At 48.6% G+C, this 17910-nt stretch overlaps 1 long non-coding RNA gene and 1 pseudogene across 1 annotated transcript; both read left to right on the plus strand.

Moving 5' to 3' along the window:
* The first annotated feature begins 6451 nt into the window (after nt 1–6451).
* Nucleotides 6452–8053, plus strand: LOC100927979 (annotated as a pseudogene).
* A 1589-nt stretch (nt 8054–9642) lies between these two features.
* LOC116420206 lies at nt 9643–15817 on the plus strand. Its single transcript, XR_004230492.1, has 2 exons — nt 9643–10776; nt 11189–15817. It is a non-coding gene; the product is annotated as an uncharacterized LOC116420206 (long non-coding RNA).
* The last annotated feature ends 2093 nt before the right edge of the window (nt 15818–17910 follow it).

The raw sequence follows: 17910 nt of genomic DNA on the forward strand, positions 1-17910 counted from the left end.
ACCAAAGGGACTTTCCCGAAGTGCGGGTCCCACAATGTCACTCACTTACTCAAACTCAAACTTCCATGGCTCCCTATTGCCTCCAGAATCCAACACATAATGGCCACCATTTGCCATTCAAAGATTCTCATCCCCTGTGCCCCCATACCACTCCAATTTTCTCTACTTATTTCCCACCATGTTCGCTTTGATTCAATGACCCCAACCTCCTGGCTGGGCACCAACAAGCCCCTCCGATTCTGGGCTCCGGGCATTCTGTCTGGCCGTTCCCCCAGGCCTGGAACGCTCTCCTTCCTCTGTGTTAACTACTGAGATCTCCAGCTTGTTTAAGTCCCCACCGAAATCCCATCTAGTCTAGGAAGTTTCCTCCAGCTCCTCTTCCTTCCGGCGCCTTCCCATTAGCCATTATTTCTCATTTATCCACATATAGCTTGATACATATATACACCCCTATACCTGCACATACATGTATGTATATGTTCATATATATATATGTGCACATAATCCCATACTCCCATGTCATCTCCTCCTGAGACTGGAAGCTCCTGGAGGGCAGGGACTGTTGCTGCTTTTGTATCCTAAGTGCTCAGCGCCCGGCCCGGAGTGGGCCCCCAATAAATGGCGATGGATTGATTTAATGTGGTGAGACTGAGAGAAGGTCATGAGCAGATTTAAGTGCTTTGCACATCTTGGCCAGCTTGTGCTGTGAGTTGAAGTGAAAGCAAAAGCAGCTCCAGGACTGTCTGCAGGGCAGGGAGCAGGGGGAGCCTTCGGAATCGTTTTAGGAAGAGCCCACCCCAATCTGGCCCCGGATTTCACAGGGGGGGGCAACAGAGAGCTGTCAGGGGAAGTACTCAGACTCCTTTCTGGGGCCCCAGCCATGCAGGTTACTGAGGGAAGGTGGCCCCGCAGGGGCTCTCCTCCGACCCCCCCTTGTGGAAAAGTACCACAAGATGCGGCTCATAGTAACAATGAGCCGTTGCTAGGGAAGGAGATTTGCAGTGAGTCTGTCTCTCCACCCCCCACCCCCACCCCCCCGCCCCCCTTGCTCTCCCTTCCTCCCTCTCCCTCTCTTTCTCATTTGTCTCCCTTAGCTCATTTCTCTCTGGTTGTTTCTCTACCTCTGGCTCAGGTCCCTCCCAATCTCTCTCACTTCCTCACCAGAACTAACCCCCCCCAACCGTTCCCTTCTCCCTGTTCCCACATGGCTGCTTCTGCCTCCCTGATGGCCTTTCTCTACGTGCACTTCTGCCCTCCTCTCTCTTTGCCCCCTGCATCTTCCCCTCTCTGGGTCACGGCCCCTCCAGGAGGGAGCTCATTCCTTCCTTTCCCATCTCTGTTCTCTGAGTAGCTTTTTTTTTTGTCTCCCTGTTTCCTCCTCCCTTCTTCCTCCTCCCTTTTGTTGCCATTTCCCCCTTTGCCATTTCTGTTCTTCTGTTACTCACTTTCCCCCTTCCCTCCTGCCCTTTCTCCCCCTCCCATCCAGCTCTTGTGGGCTCCCCCTCTGCTCTCTGTGTTCCTGGTGCCCTCACCTCCCATCTACCTCCCTCTTGCTCTCCTCCCTTCCATTTTCCTCCTGCTGCCCTTCCCTCCTGCCCTTTCTCCCCCTCCCATCCAGCTCTCGTGGCTTCCCTTCTCTTGGTACCTAGCCTCTCATCTCCTTCTAGCTCCATCCCTCTCCCATCTATCTCCCTCTTGCTGCATGCCCCCTCCCATCTCACTCCTGCAGTATCCCCCCTCCCATTTTCCTCCCTGTTGCTATCCCCCTCCCATCTCCTTCCCTCTTGCTATCTCCCCTCCCATCTCACTCCTGCAGTATCCCCTCCCATTTTCCTCCCTGTTGCTATCCCCCTCCCATTTCCTTCCCTCCTGTTATTCCCCCCTCCCATCTCCCTCCTGCTGCATACCCCCTCCCATCTCCCTCCTGCAGTATCCCCCTCCCATTTTCCTCCCTGTTGCTATCCCCCTCCCATTTCCTTCCCTCCTGTTATCCCCTCCCATCTCCCTCCTGCTGCATCCCCCCTCCCATCTCCCTCCTGCTGCATTCCCCTCCCATCTCACTCCTGCAGCATCCCCCTCCCATTTCCTTCCCTCTTGTTATCCCCCCTGCCATCTCCCTCCTGCTGCATCCCCCCTCCCATCTCCCTCCTGCTGCATCCCCCCTCCCATCTCCCCTCCTGCTGCATCCCCCTCCCATCTCCCTCCTGCAGCATCCCCCTCCCATCTCCCTCCTGCAGCATCCCCCTCCCATCTTCCTCCTCTTGCGATCTCCCCTTCCATCTCCCTCCTGCAGCATGCCCCCTCCCATTTTCCTCCCTTTTGCTCTCCCCATCCCGTCTCCCCTCCTGCTGCATTCCCCCTCCCTTCTGTCTTCTTTTTCCCTTCCCATGTCTGCTTTCCCATCCAGCTCTGGCTGCCTCCTCCTCCCACCATTCTTTTGTTTTTTCCTCTCTCAGCTCCTGTCTTTTGGTACCTAGCCTCCCATCTCCTTCTAACTCCATCCCCCTGCCATCTCCCTCCTGCTGCATCCCCCTCCCATCTCCCTCCTGCTGCATCCCCCCTCCCATCTCCCTCCTGCTGCATCCCCCCTCCCATCTCCCTCCTGCTGCATCCCCCCTCCCATCTCACTCCTGCTGTATCCCCCCTCCCATCTCACTCCTGCTGTATCCCCCCTCCCATCTCCCTCTTGCTGCATTGCCCCTCCCTTCTGCCTTCTTTTTCCCTTCCCATATTTGCTCTGCCATCCAGCTCCTGCCACCTCTTCCTTCCGCCATTCTCCTATTATTTCTCCCATCTCCCCTCTCTTGGTACTTAGCCTCCCATAGCCTTCCAGCTACCTCCCCTTCTGACTCCTCTTGTCCCCTACCACTCAACCTGGGATGGCTCCCATCCCCTCCCCCTCCTGCTCTTCTCCTCAGCTCCTGCTCCCCCTTCATCTCCATCCTATTGCCCCCTCCCATCTAAGCCCTCTTTTTTTTTAAATTTAATAGCTTTTTATTTACAGTTTATATGTATGGGTAACTTTACAGCATTGACAATTGCCAAACCTCTTGTTCCAATTTTTCCCCTCTTACCCTCCCACCCCCTCCCCCAGATGGCAGGATGAGCAGTAGATGTTAAATATATTAAAATATAAATTAGAGACACAATAAGTCTACATGACCAAACCGTTACTTTGCTGTACAAAAAGAATCGGACTCTGAAATATTGTACAATTAGCCTGTGAAGGAAATCCAAAATGCAGGTGGGCAAAAATATCTAAGCCCTCTTTATATCTGCCTCCTTTACCTCCCTCTCATTACCCCACCCCCACCCCATCTCCTTGTAGTTGTGTCTCCCTCGCTTCTCCCTCTTCCCTCTTTTTTGCCCCCTCTAGCTCTGGTCCCCAGTGAGCTCCCCTCCCAGTCTGGTTCCTGCTCCCACCCTGTTCCATCATCCCTTTGTCTCTTCTCTCTGTCTTTCTTTCCTCCCTGGCTCACTGTGCCAGCAGCTCACTGTCCTACCCTTCCCTTCCTCTCCGACAGCTCCTCCTCCAGATCACACCCTCTTGCCACAGGTGTCCCTCAGGGCTCTGTCCCGGGTCCTGTTCCCTCCTCCCTCTGGACTGCTTTGGTGCTCGCCTCAGTCCCCGAAGATTTCATGCCCGTCTCTATGCTGCGCATTCTCCCGTCCTGCCCTAGACCCCCTGCTGATTTCCCGACTCTGCTTGCCTCTCAGACATCTTGCCCCAGATGCCTAGCTGGTGACTCAGTGTGTCTGGGATGGAGTTCCTGATCTTTCCCCCAAAGCCCTTTCACTTCAGTGTCTCACAGACAGCGCCATTCTCCCAGGCCCTCAGGCTCACCACCGAGGAGGCTTCTGGGTTCTTCACTATTCCTCATCCCCCAGGAACAATCTATTGCCAAAGCCTTTTTTTGCAACAGCTCTCAAATATGCCCTCTGATCTCCAACCCTACCCTGCCCCTCTACTCCATCCTGGAGCCAGCCCTCATCTCCTCAAGCCTGGACTATTAGAATAGTTGTTAGGGATGGAGGGGGGAAAAAAAATCTTCCGGCCTACTTCAAGTCCCTCCCCGCTCCAGTCCACTCTCCATTCAGCCATTAAACTAATCCTCCTAAAGGGCAGGGCCCATACATGTAAGCACTCTGTTCTGTAATCTCTAGTGGCTCCCTGTGGCCTCCAGGATCAAATACAAAATACTCACTGTTGGGCATTGGAGGCCTTTCATCAACTGCCCCGCTTTCACCTTCACTCCCTAAGCCAGGTACTCTGAGCCTGTGACGCTAGGTTCCTGACTGGTTCACAAACAAGACCCCCCCTCTCTCCTCTTCTGGGTATTCTCTGGCTATCTAGAATGCTCTCCCTCTTCTGCGCTCACTAGTGACCTCCCTGATTTCATTTACGTCCCTATTAAAATCCCACCTTCTCCAGGAAGACTTCCTAGTCCACTTTTGTAAGAGTTCCAAATTCCCCCCACCATCTCCCCCCCTCCCCATTCTAAGACAGCAGACAGTCTCTTATATTGACTTCACCAAGATCACACAGATGACTGTCTAGATCCAAACTTCTTTTTTCCTGACTCTAAATCTAGCCACTTTGCTGCCTCAAGACAGTTCTGATTAATATTATGTTTTAGTAATAAAAATTAGTTCCCAGATTGGATGAAGGATGTTACATATAAAATTATATTGATAATCATAAAGACAGTGCAATTATATTCCCATTTTAAAACACAAGTGATCATTTTATGATAATTGTAAAGAAAATGAAATTCTATTCCCATTTTAAAACACAGAAAAATTTATTTTACAAGTTAGACTCTTAGGGATCTTGGAAAGATTCTTCTGTTTTCAAAACGATTCTTATATGAGGTACGAGGTTTAGGTAAAGATAGAAATAGCAAAGGTGTATCACAAACCAAAATGCTCAGCAGTTTCAGGATGGGAGAACCAAACTGAAGAGATTGTCCTAAATTATATTGTTCCTTTGCAGATTTGACCAGAATGATCTAGGAACCTTTATGTGTGATCAGGAATCAGAAAACAGAGCTCCCTCCAGAGCTGTCCTGAGAAGGAAACCTTTTCCAAAATGTTCAAGAGCAGATATCGGAGGACCGGAAGATTATGTGAATTATGGAAAGATGCTGAGGAGACCAGCTCCACTTCTCTGACTTCCTTATTTTTCTCTAGGATACCACGTCCTGGTAAATCTTTCCTCGAGATGTCTTCTCCAATCACCCTTGCTGAATTCTCACTGTTGGCTGCTACTCCAAACCTAGGCGCCCAGAAGCCTCTGGGTATCACAGCTGGTGGTGAGCTGGGTCTGAAACCCAGAAGACTGAAGTTCTCAGAAACTTCCTAGCTCTGTGACCCTGGACAGGCCAGGTCCCTGCTGCCTGCCTCCATTTTCTGTGAAATGTGGCCAAAATGTGGCCAAAAATAGCTCCCACCTCTCAGGGTGGTCATTAGGATTAAAGAGCTCTTATCTCTTTTTTGTTTTGTTGGCTTGGTGAAGTGAGGTTATAATTTTCTTTTTTATATTAAGTTATTTTATTTTATTTTTCTAAAGGCGATTTTTAACCTTCACCCCTGCAAAATCTTGTTCCTCCCTGTCCTCCGTCATCCGTCCTTCCCAAGACAGCAAATAACACGATATAGCTTAAACATATGAAATTCTTCTAAATGTGTCTGCACATGTAATTTTCTTAAAGACAGCGACATTAATTCCTGTATCATTTGTGATCACACTTGAATATGTAAAAAAGTAATCAAAAAAAACTGTATTAGTCAATTAACTTAATCAAAAGACTTTATTTTGATGAGTTGAAAGTGTTAAACGGTTTGGATTCATTCAAAGGGCTTTCTAATATGGACAGAAAGCAAGCCCTAGAGCCAGGAAGATCCAAGTTCAAATCTCACTCCAGGTACTTTCTAGCTGTGTGATTGTGTAAGTCATTTAACCCCTCTTTTCCTCAATTTTCTCATCTGTAAAATGGGGCTAACAACGGCACCCTCCTCACAGGGTTATTGTGAGGATTAGGTGAGGTAATAATTGTAAAGTGCTTTATACAGTGCTTGGCACATGTAAATGCCACATAAATGTTGCTATTTTACATTATTAAAAGTCAAGAATCAGTGCAACAAAATCTGAAGAATTATTTAAATTATTTGTAGCTAGAATCGATTTCATGAAATAGAAAGGGCTCTTATTCATACAGTGCTCAGCATGGGGAGGGAGGAAGGAAAATGAGTCTCCGTAAGCAAGCGCAGGTCAGTTCTATGACCTAGAATACAGGGGCTTTAAAGGACCTTTCAGAGGTCCGACGGGCCCCTTGCGTAGGACTTGGGAAATAAAGGCAGGCTGGGGCGTGGCAAGGGCGTCATGGAAGGCTTTAACAGAATGGTCCCGCAGGCCTAGCCACACCCGCAGAGAAGGCCGCGGCATCTGATTTCCCCCCCCACACCCCAGGATCTCTGAGTGGTTCTAAGGGATCGAGGACCGGCAGTCTTTTCCCACACCCCAAACCCGGCATTCTCTTGTTCCGAATCAGCCTCCGCCCCCCCTTAGCCCTTCCCGAGAGTATCTTGGCGCCCGAAGTTCCTTCGCAGAGTTCCAGTCTTCCGGACGAAAACGAAAGGTTTGAAGTATGTCAGAGTTTTGGTTAGTTTCTATCCCGGGAAACAGGGAGGATTTGGAGATCCTGGAGCAGGTGCTCACTTTCACCTCCAAGTCCAACCTGTCCCTTAATACCGACTTCGAGATTCCCGATTTCAAGGTAGGGACTTTAGATTCTCTCATTAGCCTTTCAGACGAACTAGGGAGACTCGATCCCTTTGCCGAAAGCCTAATGAAGAAAATGACTCAGTGTGTTATAGAAGTGACGGAAGCCAAGAAAGGTGAAGTACAGGAGTACCTCTTGGCCCATGGAGTCACCTTAGCTTCTTTTGTGACTCACTTTGAATGGGATTTGATCAAATATCCGGTTAAGCAGCCGTTGGGGGAGGTAGTGGAAGCGTTAAGGAAGCAGCTGACCCAAGTGGAGACAGATCTGAAAACCAGAATCTCGGCCTACAAGAAACTGAAAAGAAACCTAGAGACTATGGAAAAAAAACTGTTGGGGGGCCTCCTCACTCGGTCACTGTCAGATATCGTGAGCAAAGAGGATTTCGTATTGGATTCCAAATACCTCGTCACCCTTCTGGTCATCGTTCCCAAGACGAGTTATCCTCTGTGGCAGAAAACGTACGAATCCCTCTCGGACATGGTGGTCCCTCGATCGACCAAGCTGATCGCCGAAGACAACGAGAGCGGCCTCTTTACCGTCACCATGTTCCAGAAAGTGATCGAGGATTTCAAAATCAAGGCCACAGCCAACAAGTTCAAGGTTCGCGACTTTTTTTATGACGAAAAAGAAATCGAAAGCGAAAGGGAAGAAATCACCAAGTTGCTGGCTGCGAAGAAACAACAAGAGAGTTTCCGAAAGATTCAGAAAAAGCAATCCTTTTCCCTCCTAGATCTTTTTGTGAAGGCCTTCACTTCGGTTATTCCCCGGAGGTATCAGAAACAACCGAAAGCAAAAGCTCAAGAGAACGAGAGGGAGGCTGAGGGTGAAGGCTACTGGGAAAATCCTTATTTGCAATGGCTCAAGGCGTGCTTTGGTGAAGTATTTATCATCTTGCTTCACATAAAGACCTTAAGAGTGTTTTCTGAATCCGTATTAAGATATGGCCTACCGGTGAATTTTAAGGCAGTACTGCTACAGCCCCAGAAGAAATCTTCCAAACGGCTCCGGGAAGCTCTCAACTCGGCTTTCAAGCATCTGGACGAAGTGGCGGCCAGTATCATGGATATCTCTCTAGATATCCCTGGGTTACAACTCGGCAACCAGGATTACTTTCCTTATGTCTATTACAACATCAGCCTTGGATTTCTTGACTAACTTTTCCCCATAAATCAGGCAATTCTTAACTCTCTCTGAACTCGCCTCATTTTCTATCTTGGTGAAATAAAATTACATTGGAAATAATCTATCATTAGCCAAAACATTTGCTCCGGGGGGGAATAAGCCTAAAAGAGGTCTCGGAATTCCTTTTGAAAAAAAACAAAACAAATGCAACTGTAGTTGAATTCATTTTTCCCAATCGCATTTTTTATTTTATTTTGAACAATAGCTCTTTATTTTCCGAGTACGTGCAAAAGTAGTTTTCCACATTCACCCTTGCAAAATGTTGTTTTCTATATTTTTCTCCCTTCCTTCCCTCCCCACTTCTCCCCTTGACAGTGACCAATCCGATATATGAATAAAAATTATTTAAGAAGCTCCCATAGTTCTCGGAGGGAAAAAATCCATAAGTTGGTGAACTTTTCCCTAAATAGAAACTCAATGTAAAGAACATTCTGCTTCCAGAGGCTCAGGAGTTGGGAACTTGTTGCGGGTTCTTGTGGGAATTAAGGGAAGGAAGTAACCGAGAAGCTGGAAGAGAGGACTAGTTACTGTGGGGCTTGTGGAGGGTGGAGGTACGTTGGGGGACCAGCTTCCTAACATCAGGCCGGAGAAAGAAAGGAGCTCAACGAGTCGGAAGAAGGGAGGGCAAGAGTAACTTGTGGAAAGGAAGCCGGGAGGGGAAGGGGAAAATAGCCAAAGAGAAACTGGAACTTGGCATCTTCCCATAGCTCTGTAGCATGAAGGGGAAGCCCCCAAGGTCAGGATCTGAGTCCCAGCTCAGGTCCGCCCCATTTCAGGTTGATGATTGCCCTTGTTCAGGCTTTTCCACTTGGGATGTAGCACAGGCCAAGGCCATGGGAGACAGGAGGAGCAGACTCCTAGTGCACTGTGAGAGGCTTCCCTTCCGGAATCCCAGTGTGAGAGAGGATGTGTTCTATCTCCTGGGTGTAGGGGGCTGCCAGTGGGGTCTATGCCCGAATGGACTGGAAAGGTGCTTTGTAACTATGGAAGGCTCCATAAAGAGTTTTTCATCGGGTGTATTTCCGGTTCAAAACGCACACGTGACCTTTAGTAGCTGGGTAACCTTGGGCAAATCTTTTCATCTGAGTCTCAGGCAAACCATCTCAGGAAATGGCTGCACCTGTGGGCAGAGTTCCCGCACTGAGGACACCTTCAGGCCTTGATGTTGATGTGACCAACTTGCGAGGCCCAGAGTTTCCCCCCCCCCCTTTCCACTGCAGGAAGGGGCCCAGCCCACCAGTGAAGAGACAGTATACATATGGGGGGGGGCGCACAGAAAACAGGAACCTCATTGGGTATTCACGGGCGTGGGAGGAAAAATCCATTTTGGAAGGGGGGGGTCGAGTACGCGCATGGGGGAGGGAAGGAGGAAAGGCTATTCACTCCACCTGTGAAGGGGGGAGCCCTTTCAGTGTGGAAGAGGGTGGGGAACGAAAGAGTAATGGTGGGGGGCGCGAGAAGGGGGTCCCTCACTTCACAAATGAGAAGGGGGGATAAGAGGCCCCTCATGGGGCAGCAGCACAAGAGACAGGGGGTGACGGATGGAAGAGACGCTATCCCGCTGTGCACATGCGCGCGGAAGGGATTAGGGGAAGAGAAGAGGCCCCTTGGGCTACGAGTGAGGAGGGGGCGGAAAGGAGGCGCCCCCTCCCCCCCCAGTGCACATGCGCAGGGCCGAGCTGCAACGGGCGCGAGCTGAGCATGAGCAGTTGAGTGGCCACTGCGGCAACCCTGGGCGTTCCCTCTGCAGTCTGTAGGTGGCTCGTCTGCAGTCGCAGTCGCAGCTCCAGCTCGAACCTCGCGACGGCCGGTCTTCGCGCGGCCTCGGCTCCGGCCCCGGCCTCAGCCTCCCGGCGCGGCTCGCAGCGGCGGCGGCGGCGGCTCCCGCTCGACGGCCCCGGGCCGCCCCAGCACCCCGGACAGCGGCGCCTCCTGCCGGGACCCGGCCGTCTCCCCCCATCCCCGCCGGGCTCGCGGCCCGCTGCCCTGAGGGCCCCAGGTACTGGACAGGCTGGAGGGGGGAAAGGGTGAACCTGGCGAGGTTTCGGCCGGTCTTAAAGAGCCTCGCGGCCCAACTCGTTCGTGCTCTTTCCTCACTCCTCCTATCCAATACAGCCCAGTGGGCATTTATTAACCACCTACTATGTGCGAGGGCTTGGGGTGGCTCACCCCTCCCCCTCGAAGGCGGCCATGCGGCAGGTACGCAGATAAGTATTTCCTTGATGAATATAGTAGATGCTTAATAAATGCTTGTTGAATGAGTGAGTAGACGAACGAACGAACGAATGAATGAATGAATGAATGAACAGGTAGGCTGCAGCTAGATGGCGAACGGCTGGTCCGGGGCGGAGGTAAGGAGGACCTGAGCTTGTAACGGAGGGGGAGGGGGAGGGAAAGGGGGACCTCTATGTGAAATATTGTGGGGGTAGAATCGATCATATTTGACAATTGATTAGTTATGTGGGGTGAGGGAGGGGAGGGGCAGAGTCTAGGATGAGCCTGGAAGAATTATGGATGACCTCATAGAGGGAAGACTGAAGGAACCCTAGGGTTCCCGGGAAGGGGGTCGGGAGAAGAAATACGTCGAATTTGAGATGCGTAGACGCCATCGAGGCGCAAATGGCCCCCGATTTGGTGAAAAAGAGCCAGTCATGTGGGCTTGACAGTCAGTCTATGGAGTCTTCGCTAGAATGACTGCGTAGAAATCATCTGGTGGGAGGGGCCGAGGTCGGGAAGATCGAAGGGGATCCGGAGCACATTTTGGGGAGACAGCCATGATTAGGGGAGCATGAAATGGAGGAAACAGCAGGTGATTTTCCTATTTACGTCCAAATAGATGCTTGGGGCTCATTTTTGAGCTGGGAGGGTGGGGCAGATCGGGAGCAGAGGGAACAGCCTTGAAGGGTTGGGGTCTCGGGCTTTTCCTAAAAGCTGCCAGTCTGGATGTAAATGGATCGGATACATTTCTCTATAGCAAAATGTGTTTCAAGGAAGCTCTTCCATTGATTAGCACGTTAGCTATGCTGTTAAAAATTAACTCGAGGTATTATTTTGGCTTGGGTTTTAAGTATGCAGCGGGATGGGGGGAAAACAGCCCAATTGAACTTGTTTGGTATCTTCTTTCCTGTACTTTAATCAAGGGATAGCATCTCCTTCACCTGCTATTCTTATTCAGAACAATCAGTCCTAGTCTCAAAAGCTTTCTTATTTATCTCTTTGAGCACTGTGCAATGGAAAGAATGTGGACGGGGCTGTCTCACCTGATCCTCACAACCACCCTGGGAGGTAGGTGCTATTAACATCTCCATTTTACAGATGAGGAAACTGAGGCAAACCGAAGTGATTTGCCCCAATCACGTAGCTAATAAGTGTCTGAGGTAAGATTTAAACTCATGTTTTCCTGACTCGAGGATTGATGCTCTATCCACTCTGACACCTAATTCCAGTTATTATGAATAATAAAACAGTCATACATTAATTATATTAATTATAACAGATCCACATGTTAAAGAATATATAATAATTATTTTTATGGCAGCTCAGCTTTAATTCTCATTACAAATAAAACAGGTGGATTTTTTTTTCCTTTCTAACCCTTGTGGGGATCAAGAAGAGAGAGCCAATGTTGAGGATGGAAGGCTCTGATAACAACATTACTGCTTTTGTATCCACTTGGGAGGAGGTCTCCAGTGGAGGGCCCCAGAGATCTGGGCTGCTAATTAACAATTTAAAAAAATTTTTTTTTAATCAGTGACTTGGATAAAGGTATAGATGGGAGAGAGGGCTGACACTCTGGGTGACAAGATCTCCAAAGATCTAGCTAGGCTGGAACACTGGTCTGACTTGAAAAAGTATTACACTGGGGCTCTAGACGTCACCTTGCCAAGCACAAACCGAGACAGCAGTTTGTCTGAAAAAGAGCTGCAGACTTGGTATATTGCCAGCTCACTATGAGTCAGCAGTGGTGGGACCACTTCTGGCACCCTAGGGAGTAGTGGGACATGAATAAAATGGAGGATGTCCAGTGGAGGGCGATCTACAAAGCAAAAGGCCTTTGCCACGAGAATCCCTTGAAGTCCATGGGCACGATCAGGTTAAAGGAGAGAATTCTGTGGGGAGGGGAAGATGATGACGACTGTCTTCAGCTGTTAGAAAGGCTCTTGGGTGGGGGGGCGGGGAGGGATTGAATTTGTTTTGATTGATCCTTGCGGCTGAACCTAAACAATGGGGGAAATGACAAATAAGCCAATTGAAAGCTGATGATTCCTAACGATTAAGAGCTATTGATAAGTAGATGACAAGTGGCTGCCCTGAAAAGTCTTGTAAGTGAAGCCCATTTTGGCTTTTCTTGGCAGAGATTCCTCAGTGGCTTGCCATCGCCTTCTCATTTTACAGATAAGGAAACTGAAACCCCCTTCCCCCCCCCCCCCCCCGGGTTAAGGGACTAGAGCAGAATCACACAGACAGTAAGGGGATGAGACCCAATTTCCAAGTTTTCTCTTAGGAGCTCTCTTTCTTTCTCTCTTCCCCCATTTGAAGTCTTTAAAACAGGTTGGATGACTACATGTGCAGTATGGTATAGTTTTATAGGAGCAATTTCTTTTTGGGGGGTTAAAGGTTAGATTAGGATTAGGATCAAAGGATCATCAATTTAGAGCTAGAAGGGACCTCAGAGGCCAAGAAAGAAGCACTTATTAAGCACCATCTACATGCCAGGCACTGTGTGGAGCACTCTACAAATATGTTATCACTCGCCTTAAGAGAACCAAGGGAATAAGGTGCTATTTTGATCCAATAAAAAAATTGAAAAAAATAAAAGCAGACAGAATGAAGTGACTTGTCCAGTCACATAACTGTTAAGTGCCTGAGGCTAGATTTGAACTCCTATCTTCCTGACTCCACATCCAGCGCTAGACTAGAGGGCTGTTGATATCCCTTCCAGCTCTAAAATTCGATGATGACCTTGCAAAGGGCCCTCGGACAGAACGGCTAGGGGGCGGCTGGGTGGAGCCCGGAAAGAACAATGTCATGGCACAAAAATGCAGGGAGGAGAAAATAGCCTGGAGGGAGGAGCCATCACCCGCTGTCCTATAGAGCAGGCTGTGGACCCGGAGCAGGTAAAGGACTGCTGGTAACCATGGAGACAGCTGTTGCCATGGAGCGCCCAGGTCTGAAGGCAGAATACCATGGATTGAGATGTGAGTGATAAATGAGAGAGAAGGACGGGAAAGAAAGAGGAGGAGGTGGGAGGGAGGGAGCGACAGACACACACACACAGACAGAGACACACGGATACAAAGAGAAGGAGACAGGGAAGAGAAGATGACGACATTGAAAAAAAGAGAAGGAAAGGAGAGGGGAGAGACAGAGACAGACAAGCACAGGGACAGAAAGACAAACAATTACACAGAGAGACAAGCATGAGACAGACAAGTACAGAGAGACAGTCAAGCAGAGACAGAGAAACAGATGAGCAGAGAGACAGAGATAGACAAGCACAGACAGATACAGAGACAGTCAAGCACAGAGACACAGAGACAGCCAGTTAAGCACAAAATCAGATAGATATAGCAGAGAGACAGATGAGCACACAGACAGAGAAGCATAGAGACAGATAGATGAGTAGAGAGACAGACAAGTACAAAGACAAAGAGACAGCTAACCAAGCAAAGAGACAGATGAGCAGAGATAGAGAGACAGATGAGCACAGAGATGGAGAGAGACATGAGCACAGAGACAGACAAGCAGAGAGATAGACAAGCATAGAGACAAAGGAGACAGCCAAGCACAGAGAGAGACAGATGAGCAGAGACACAGAGATTAACACAGATATAGAGACAGATGAGCAGAGAGACAAACAAGCAGATAGACAAAACACAGAGACACAGAGGGACAGCCAAGTACAGAGAGAGACAGATGAGCAGAGATAGAGAGATTAACACAGAGATAGAGACAAGATGAGCAAAGATATAGACAAGCAGAGACATACAGACAGCCAAGCACAGAGAGAGACAGACAAGCAGATAAACAAACAGAGACACAGAGGGACAGCCAAGCACAGAGAGAGATGAGCACAGAGACAGAGAGCTTAACACAGAGATAGAGACAGATGAGCAGAGAGATAGACAAGCAGAGACACAGACAGCCAAGCACAGAGAGAGACAGATGAGTGTAGAGATAGAGAAAGAGGCAGATGAGCACAGAGACAGATTAACACAGAGATAGACAGATAAGCAGAGAGATAGACAAGCCCAGAGAGACAGCCAAGTACAGAGACAGAGAGATGAGCATAGACAGAGACAGACGAACAGACAAGTACAGAGAGAGAGATAGACAGACAGATGAACAGAGAGAGACAGTCAAGCACAGAGACACAAAGACAGCCAGCCAAGCACAGAATCAGATAGATATAGCAGAGAGACAGACAGACAAGCACAGAGATAGACAAGCACAGAAATAGAGACGGCCAAGCATAGAGACACACAGATGAGCACAGAGACACAGAGAAGAGACAGATGAGCACAGAGACAGACAAATGAGCAGAGAGAAACAGATGAGCAGAGAAACAAGCAGAGAGATAGACAAGCACAGAGACAGAGAGATAGATGAGCACGGAGACAGATGAGCGCAGAGAGAGAGAAACAGATGAGCCGAGAAACAAGCAGAGAGATAGACAAGCACAGAGACAGACAGATGAGCACAGAGACAGAGAGATAGATGAGGACAGAGACAGACAGATGAGCACACAGAGAGAAAGATGAGCAGAGAAATAAGACAGTCAAGCACAGAGACAGAGACAGCCAAGTACAGAGACAGATGAGCAGAGACAGATAAATGAGCAGAGAGAGAGACAGATGAGCAGAGAGACAAGCAGAGAAACAATCAAGTATAGAGACAAGAGATAGCCAGCCAAGCACAGAGACAGAGATAGACAAGCACAGAGACAGAGACAGACAAGCAGATAGATAGACAAGCACAGAGACAGAGACAGACAAGCAGATAGATGGACAAGCACAGAGACAGACAAGCAGATAGATAGACAAGCACAGAGACAGAGAGACAGACAAGCAGATAGATAGACAAGCACAGAGACAGAGAGACAGACAAGCAGATAGATAGACAAGCACAGAGACAGAGAGACAAACAAGCAGATAGACAAGCACAGAGACAGCCAGCCAAGCATAATTATATAGATGAGCAGAGAGAGACAGAGACAAACAAGCAGAGAGATAGACAAGTACAGAGGCAGAGACAGCCAACCAAGCACAGAGACAGCCAAGCAGAGAGAGACATGAATAGACAGATAGACAAGCACAGAGACACACAAGTGAGGACAGAGACAGATGAGCAGAGAGAGTTAGACAAGCACAGAGACAGATGAGCAGAGAAAGAGATGGACAAGCACAGAGACACACAAGTGAGCACAGAGATAGAGACAGATGAGCAGAGAGATAGACAAGCACAGAGAGATGAGCACAGACAGACAAATGAGCAGAGAGACAGTCAAGTACAGAGACAGCCAGTCAAACACAGAGACACAGAGAGAGACAGACAGATGAGCAGATAGACAAGCACAGAGACAGAGACAGCCAGCCAAGCAGAGACAGATAATCAGAGAGAAATGAGCAGAGATAGATGATCACAGAGACAGATAAGGAAAGAGACAGCCAAGCACAGAGACAGAGAGATAGATGAGCAGAGACACAGCCAAACACAGACACACAGAGAGAAATAGCCAGCCAAGCATACAGACAGAGACGTGAACAGACAGCCAGCCGAGCACAGAGACAGAGAGACAGCCCAGCACAGAGATAGACAGTTAAGTGCAGAGACAGAAATAGCCAGCCTAGCACAAAGATAGAAAGAGACAGATGAGCAGAGAGACAGATGAGTAGATAGTCAAGCACAGAGACACAGAGAGACAGCCAAGCACAGAAACAAAGAGACATTAGCACAGAGACAGAGAGAAACAGACGAGCACAGAGACAGCCAACCAAGCACAGAGACACAGACATGAGCACAGAGATAGACAGCCAAGCACAGAGACAGAGAGAGAGACAGGGGGGAGGAGGAATGAGAACAATGAAAAATTACGAAGAGAAAAGAGAGCACAGAGAGAGAAAAAGACAGACACAAGAGATGGGAGAAGATGACATGAAAAGGAGAGAGGAGAGACATACAGAGAGAATACAGACAGGAAAGCAGAGACAGACAGACACACAGAAAGGTAAAAGGGAGAAGGAGGGAGGGAGAGAGAAGATGATGACAATGAAAAATGGAGAGGAGGAAAGGAGAGGGGGGAGACAGAGACAGATAAATAGAGACACCCACACCACAAGAGAGATAGTGATACACAGAGACAGAGAGACATACAAACAGAGACACAGACAGAGAGGCAAGAGAGATAGAGACAGACACACAGAGGGACAAAGTCAGAGAGAGATGAAGACAATGAAAAATGAAGAATAGAGAGGAGACACAGGGAAAGGGAGAGAGGCACAGGAAGAAACACATTCAGACAGATTGAGAGAGACAAACAGAAACAGGGAGAGACATTCAGAGAGACAGAGATGATAGAGACACACAGAGACAGACACAAAGACATATTGACAGTGAATGGAGGAAATGGAAAGGAAAGATAGAAGGGAGGAGAGAGAGGGATACAGAGAAAAAGAAAGACACAGCAAGACACAGAGACAGGGATCAGAGAGACAGACATAGAGTAATAGAGTGAGGGAGAGAGAAACCCAGAGTGTGAGGCTAATGCATTGTTGGTGGATTTGTGAACTGATTCAGCCATTCTGCAAAGCAATTTGGACCTCTGCCCGAAAGGGCTGGCAAACTTTGACTCGGCAGTCTCACTGCTGGGTCTGTACCCCAAAGAGATCACAAAAGAGGGGAAAGGACCCCCATGTGCAAAACTGTTTGTAGAAACTCTTTGTGCTGGCAAGGAGTTGGAAATGGAAGGGCTGCCCCCTGCCTGGGGAATGGCTGAATAAGTGATAGAATATTACTGCCCTGGGAGTAGTGAGCAGGCTGATTTCAGAAAAGTGTGGCAGGATTTACATGGACTTAAGCGAGCAGATCCAGGAGATCACTGTACACAGTGACAGCTTCGTTGTTCCAGGATCAACTGGGATGGACTTAGCTCTTCTCAGCAATACAGGGATCCGAGCAATTCCGATAGATTTGGGAGGGAGAGAGCCGTCCGCGTCCAGAGAGAGAACTGTGGAGACTGAATGGGGATCAAAGCAGAGGATTTGCTCTTTTTTCTTTGCTTTTAATGTCTTCTGATTTTTCCCTTTTCTGTTTTTTTGCACAACATGACTAATGTGGAAATATGTTTAAAGGGCTTGTACATGTATAACCTTGCTGTGTTGGGGAGGGGGGGAATGTACAATTCAAAATCTTACCAAAATGAATGTTGAAAATAATCTGTATGTGTAACTTTACATGAAAAATAAAATACTATGGAAATGTTTAGAAAGAGAGGTCAGAGAGAGACAGATGCAGACAGGAAGGCAGAGAGGGACAGAAAGGGACAAGAGGAAGGAGGGAAGTGGAGAGACAGAAAAGAGAGGTGGAGGAAGAGAGAGATACAGAAGTGGACTTGAGAGAGATGGGACAGCGGGGGGGAAGAGAAGAGAAAGACAAGGAGAGATGGAGAGACCGAAAGTGAGACGATAGAGGGAGGAGAAGAGATAGAGAAGAGAGGGAAAGAGAGAGAAGGGTGGTTATAGAGACAGCAGAGAACGAGTGAGGGGAAGTGAGAGACACAGAGGGAAAGAGAGATTGAGAGAAAAAAGGGAGGAAGGGGATAGAGGTGCACTGGAGAGATACAGAGAGAGGGACACAGAGAGACAGAAGGAAATGGGGCAGAGAGGGAGAGGAAAAGGCACAGAGAGACAGAGACATAGAGGGAAAGAGAGATTGAGAGAAAAAA

The sequence above is a fragment of the Sarcophilus harrisii genome, chromosome X (assembly GCF_902635505.1).
Source record: "Sarcophilus harrisii chromosome X, mSarHar1.11, whole genome shotgun sequence".
Classification (NCBI taxonomy): Eukaryota; Metazoa; Chordata; class Mammalia; order Dasyuromorphia; family Dasyuridae; genus Sarcophilus; species Sarcophilus harrisii.